This window comes from Lycium ferocissimum, chromosome 5 (assembly GCF_029784015.1).
Source record: "Lycium ferocissimum isolate CSIRO_LF1 chromosome 5, AGI_CSIRO_Lferr_CH_V1, whole genome shotgun sequence".
Classification (NCBI taxonomy): domain Eukaryota; kingdom Viridiplantae; phylum Streptophyta; class Magnoliopsida; order Solanales; family Solanaceae; genus Lycium; species Lycium ferocissimum.
Genome location: NC_081346.1, coordinates 5510290 through 5516289, shown reverse-complemented (window position 1 = coordinate 5516289; position 6000 = coordinate 5510290).

Here is a 6000-nt window from a genome sequence, read left to right as displayed (position 1 = left end):
CATTTCTGCTTAAGCGAATTTTAACATATTACTAATTTGTGTGAAATTTTTGGAATCCTGTTAAACATTTGTTTGATTATCTAATTTTTTGTTACTGCTACTAGTCCACCTTTTGAATTTCTTTTTTCCCTTGAAAAAAATGATACAATGTGGGTTAAAAATACACCGTGTATAGAAGAGTCGAATTACTGGAAAAGAACTAAGTTTTATATTGTTGGATTTTCAAATTATAAATTCTTAAAACAATGTGTGATCTTTCATTTTCTGTTTCCGGTTACAATAAGTACCAAGAAGGTACTAAAAAGTACAAAGCAGAGACAAATATTTCCTCAAGGAATACTGGAGATCAATCAAAGAAGACCAAACCCAACGCCAGCCCCTCGTGATTGTCCACTTCTTTCACTTGAACACCTCAAGTGACCTTTGTTCCATTTAGACACTTCAGGTGAACAATCAATGTTCCATTTAGGCACTTTTTGCACAATTTCAGAATTAGCTAAAGCGCGTGTTGCCAAGCGCCTCTTATGTGGAAAAATAAACGAATTTGTATGGGACACATGGAAATTTTATTTTTTTTACAAAAAGAAAAAAACTTTTTATTTATTTTTCTTTAGAATTTCTACCCACAGCCCCCCCCCCCTTCCCTCCTCTTCTTCACCGGATCCCCCCTCCCCTTCTTGCATCTTCTTCTTCACCAGTCCCCCCCCACCCCCCCCCCCTTCCTGCATCTTCTTCTTCACCGGTCCTCCCCCACCACCCTCTCCCTCTCCCTACGTCCTCTTCACCACATCCCCACCATTGCAATTTTTTTTTTCACTTCTTCTTGTTTATCTCTCCTTCTCAACACTTCCTCCATCCACCATCCACCACCAATATCCAACCTTCTCCTCCTATCATTTTTTAACGTGGCAAGTTAAATCAATAAACAAATTATGAAAAAAAAAAAAAAAAAAAAAGTAAAGAAAGGATATGGGTTTTTCAAAACTCAACCTCCTCTTTTCAAGAACTCAAATTTAAGTCCAGCAACTATGGCTAAACAGAAGAGCATTAGTAGTAATTCAACAAGCCATAACAAGGTTGAGTTAAAGAGTGTTTTTGCAACATTTGACAAGAACAATGATGGGTACATAACAGTCAATCAAGAAAATGTATGGCTTTTGATGATATTTTTATAATTGCTCCTTATTTCTTAACAATTTAATAAGGTCCACCAACTTTTAATTCCATATTTTTAAGAAATTTGGAGAAGGAGAAGTTTGGGGAAGAGGGTGTGTGCTGCCATTTTTTCAGAAATTTGGAGAAGGAGAAGTGTGGGGAAGAGGGTGTGTGGGACCCCCATAACTAAATAAAGAAAAGAACCAAAAAGAAAATAGTTAAAAACTAAGAAAAATATGTTCCCAACTTCAAAATAGCATTTTCCCGCGCCTATTTAACGTGGAACTCACCCAAATTGCCATGTCAGCGATAAGTGCCTAAATGGAATATCGGTTGTCCACCTGAAGTGTCTAAATGGAACAAAGGTCACTTGAGGTGTTCAAGTAAAAGAAGTGAATGACCACGAGGGGCTGGCGAGGGGTTTGGCCATCAAAGAAAGAAAATCAGATATATATTCATTTTTTCACCATAAGTAAAGACATTTCAAACAACTGGATTTAACATGAAAAATGTTATCTCCCTTGTCATTGAACCATTTGCAGTTCCTCTCCTGCCAAATATTCCAGAAGATGCAATTAGGGATTGTGTTCCAATATGTGGATTGCCTCGTGAAATAGCAATAGAACTTTTCCAGCTTTGTAATTCGTGGCCTAATTAGACAACATCTTGCTTCGAACCTATTGTCTGCAGTCCTTGGAAGAATACTGTCCATACTTGCTATGCTTAATGTTGGACACCAAATATGGCAAGAAACATTTCCCAAATCTGCTGATTGGTAAAAAGCACAGTGGAGTAATAGGTGATTCACTAGCCTCTTCACATAAGAAACATCTGCTGCATAAAAGAAAACCTCTTCTCTGCAAATTATTGTGAGTTGAGGCAAGCCTCATGAGTGACAATCCTAGTAAAACAGGCAGCTTTTTTTTAGAAAAAAACAGGCAGCTTTTGGAGGTGCAATAGACATAATAAGGAAAACCTATTTTCTTTCTTTAACATCCAACTCTTTTACTAAATTTTACAAATCTAAAGAAATACAAGACATTTTGCAAAAGAAGTCAAAAGAGTTCGACCGTGTTGGTCATTACATAAAGAGAGTAAAACACACCACAAGCCCACAACTGGAACTAACATCTTTTTTCTTGGATGGGGGCAAATGGCAGATCCAGGATTTTCACTAATGGGGTTCAAAAAATAATTAAAAAAAAAAAAATAGTGTTTGGGATTTGAACTTGGAACCTCAAGGTAAATTTTGAACCCCCTTAACCACTAAGCCAACCTCTAGTCTTGTGTTCAACGGATTCAAAATCTATATGTTCATAAAAAATAAAAAAAATTACCTTACATATACCATGTAATTTTTTGCCGAGGTGAACACCCTCACCCCCTCCTAGATCCGCCCCTGATAAGGGCCCATAGTAGACTCTTTTTACCTTTACAGGAACGACTATGTCCTTCCATTAGAGATTACTAAAGCAAAAGTACTCAAGTAACACAATTTTTTTGGAATCGTTTTTGTTTTGATGGTTCAATATACACTTAAATCAACAATGTAATAGTCAGGAAAAAGGAAGGAGAGAATAAGGGAAGAAGAGAACAAAAAAAGTAAAGAAGCTGCTTGGATCAACAGTATGTATCACTAGTGCTCTGCCAGGAAAGAGGAACATGAATAAGGGCAGAAGGCAAGGAAGAACACGCGAGAGAGAAAAAGAAGCAGCAGCCAGCGTTGATACCAAAAATGAGGAGGTGCTGCAGGAGCAGCAAAGTGACAAAAGGGGAAAATGGGAACTGACAGGAGAAGAAAAGGAAAGGGGAAAAAAGGAAATGGAAGTTCGGGAACGGACGCAAATAATAGGTCACTGCTGACATGTCAGCACTGGAGAAGAATAGAAAGAAAAGAAAGAGTTAGGGTGCTAGCTTTGGTTTACTATATTCTTCTTATGCATTTCTATTCACAACTAACAGAGAGATAGAGATCCACTACCTATGAACTGTTTTTACGGACTTACGGTAGACAGGAAACCAAAAAGTGAAATGTGAAAGTCAAAATGGAAGCACCTAATAAGTCATAGCATATAACATAAATAACACCATAACAGATGATGAATAACACAACCAAGGCATGAATACATATATACCAGTAATAAAAGCAGAAACGAAAGAAAATGAATCAAAGAGTTATAAAATAAAACAAAACAGAAAGAAAATAGCAGAAGACAAATGGGGTATAGTTATTTTGAAGGACTAAGAGAATGCAATGAAAGTATTAATCTTGCTTCATTTCCACACACAAGATAAAAAACAAACCTGTCAAGTGTCAAGAAAAGTCGAGAGCACCACCGGGAGGAAATATTCCAGTTTCTTCTCCTCTATTTTTCTTACTGACCTGACTGACTGCTCTTGTGGTATTTCCCGGTTTCGTATCTTGAAATTTGGGTTATCAGCCAGGCTTCTTGAGACACATTCAAGAAGCCAATAAAACATAGTTGCTTGAGCCCAGAAATGTTGCGATTTGAAGCCCTCCAAGTTTGTCCTGTAATCCAGGAGACTAGGAGCCTATTGAACCCACCAATCTCTGGCTCCCTCAAAAGCATTTTCTTGCAACTTTAGAACTTCAAGGGAATGGATTTCTTCAGCTTTAGTCCATTCGCTCCACTCTAACTGGGTTTGAGAGAGGGTCAGATTCCATAAGGTCTTTGGTTGTATGAATAACCACGGCTATAGGATCATGATAACCACTCGGCAAAAATATGTGGCCACGTATTTTTCAATGCAAATATTCACAAATCAATTCCATTGAAATCCTAAAGTTGAAAGAAAATGTCGTCATAGGAGCCAGAGATTGGTGGTTTCGGTAGTCTCCTTCTGTTTCTCCAATGAGCTTATCAATCATAGTGTTTGCCTCGCCATCAACCCTAGAACAGTCTTCTAGCCCGTTTGGCCAAGCTTATTTTTTCCAATAAGTGCTTATTTTAAAAAAGTGAGGTGTTTGACCAAGCTTTCGGGAAAAAATAAGTGTTTTTGGGAGTAGTAGAAGCAGTTTTCAGAAGCTAAAAAAGATAGCTTTTGCCCAAAAACACTTTTGAGAAAAATACACTTAGAAACCCTTTTTAAAAGCTTGGCCAAACACTAATTCTTGCTCAAAAAGTACTTTTTAAATTAATTGGCCAAATATGAACTGCTTTTGGCCAAAAGTACTTTCTTGAAAAGCACTTTTCAAAATAAGCTGATTTTTGAAGCTTGGCCAAACAGGCTACTCTTCCGAGATATTTTGCAAGTCCATTCAAGGTACTGAGATATCAATTCCATTTAAATGTTAAGACCAAATCTACAAATTTATTATAATGCATTAAGATACAACCTTTGAACCAACAGCAAATGAGCATACATCATTTGCTTTATATCCTAATCTCAGTAAACATAAGGCCACCAATGCTAATTGTGTAGATAAGCTCATCAAACATCACAGATTTGCTAAGTTTTGAGCAAGAAATTGAAGCTATATTTTTATCTTCAAAATTTGAAGCTTATTGCTTAGACCTTGAAAATTCTATCTTCTAAGTTAAACTACTCACTCTGTCCCAATTTATGTGGCACACTTCGAATTTCGAAGGTCAAACGGTTTAATTTTGATAGTGAATTCGGACATGAAATCTTTAAGTTTTTTAAAATAAAATTTACATATTTGAAAACTAAATAAAAAAGTACTACAAGTCACAATGATTGACAATTTTTAAATATTTAAAAGAATATGACATAATTACAGCCAAAGAAAGACTTCTTCTTAATCTAGAAATCCGAAAGGTGCCGCATAAATTCGGACGGACGGAGTAATTAATAGGCTATCCTTTCTAGATATAAAAATCGAGAAAAGACATCATTTGACCCCTGAACTTGGCACGAAAACTTAGTTTAGCAACTAAACTTAAGTTGTATTTATTTACCCCCCTTAACAACTTTCAAGTTAATTAAATACCCCCTTAGCGGGTGACGTGGCAAGAAAGTGTACCCAATCTCTTAAAAGCGCGTGGGAGGAAAAAAATAACACTAAAAGTGGTCCCAACTGGTCCCAACTGTAGATATGTCATCTTCTAATTGGATGATATATTAAGATTTTCTTAATATTTTATTTTCCATTTTAAATTAACTTTTTCCTTTTCTTTCTTATTCTTTTCCCTTTCTCCTTCTTCCACCCCCCCCCCTCGCAAACGCGCCCTCCATCTCCTTCTTTCTTATTCTTTTTTCCCAGATGTCTTTTCCCCAAATTGCAATATTTCTTCTTATTCTTTTTCCATTTTCCTTGGTCGTTTTTTCTCCCTCTTTCATGTTTGTCTTCTTCCCAGATGTCTTTTCTCCATTAAACACATAGCCTCTTTCAGGTATTAAATGAGCAAAAGAGAAAAAATGCAAATGAGATTAAAGGTTGAGAAAAAAAAATTCAATTGGCAGGAAAGATTAAAGTTCGCCGGCACCATTTTTTCCGATGGGGTGATTTTTTATTATCTTAATCTCAATGGGTGTCCGCTGGATTATTTTATCACTGCTTCCTCTTGTTTTTCTGTAATTAAGAATGTTATTGATAGTTTTGGAGTTCCATGGTTGTTGATTTTTCCGGATTTTTGGAGTTCCATGGTTGTTGATGGAAGAAGAAAGGTAGCCATTGTTGTTGATGGAGCGTTGATGATAATGGAGGTAAATGACAATGAATTTGAGTTTTCTTTTTTCGTTGCGAGTAGGGGTGGGGGTGGAGGGGGGAAGAAGGTGGGTTTGGTTGTTTGGTTGTTTGGTTGGGGTGGGGTGGTGGTGGTGGCGGCGGTGGTGGTGTGGTGGAGGCGGCAATGGTGGTGG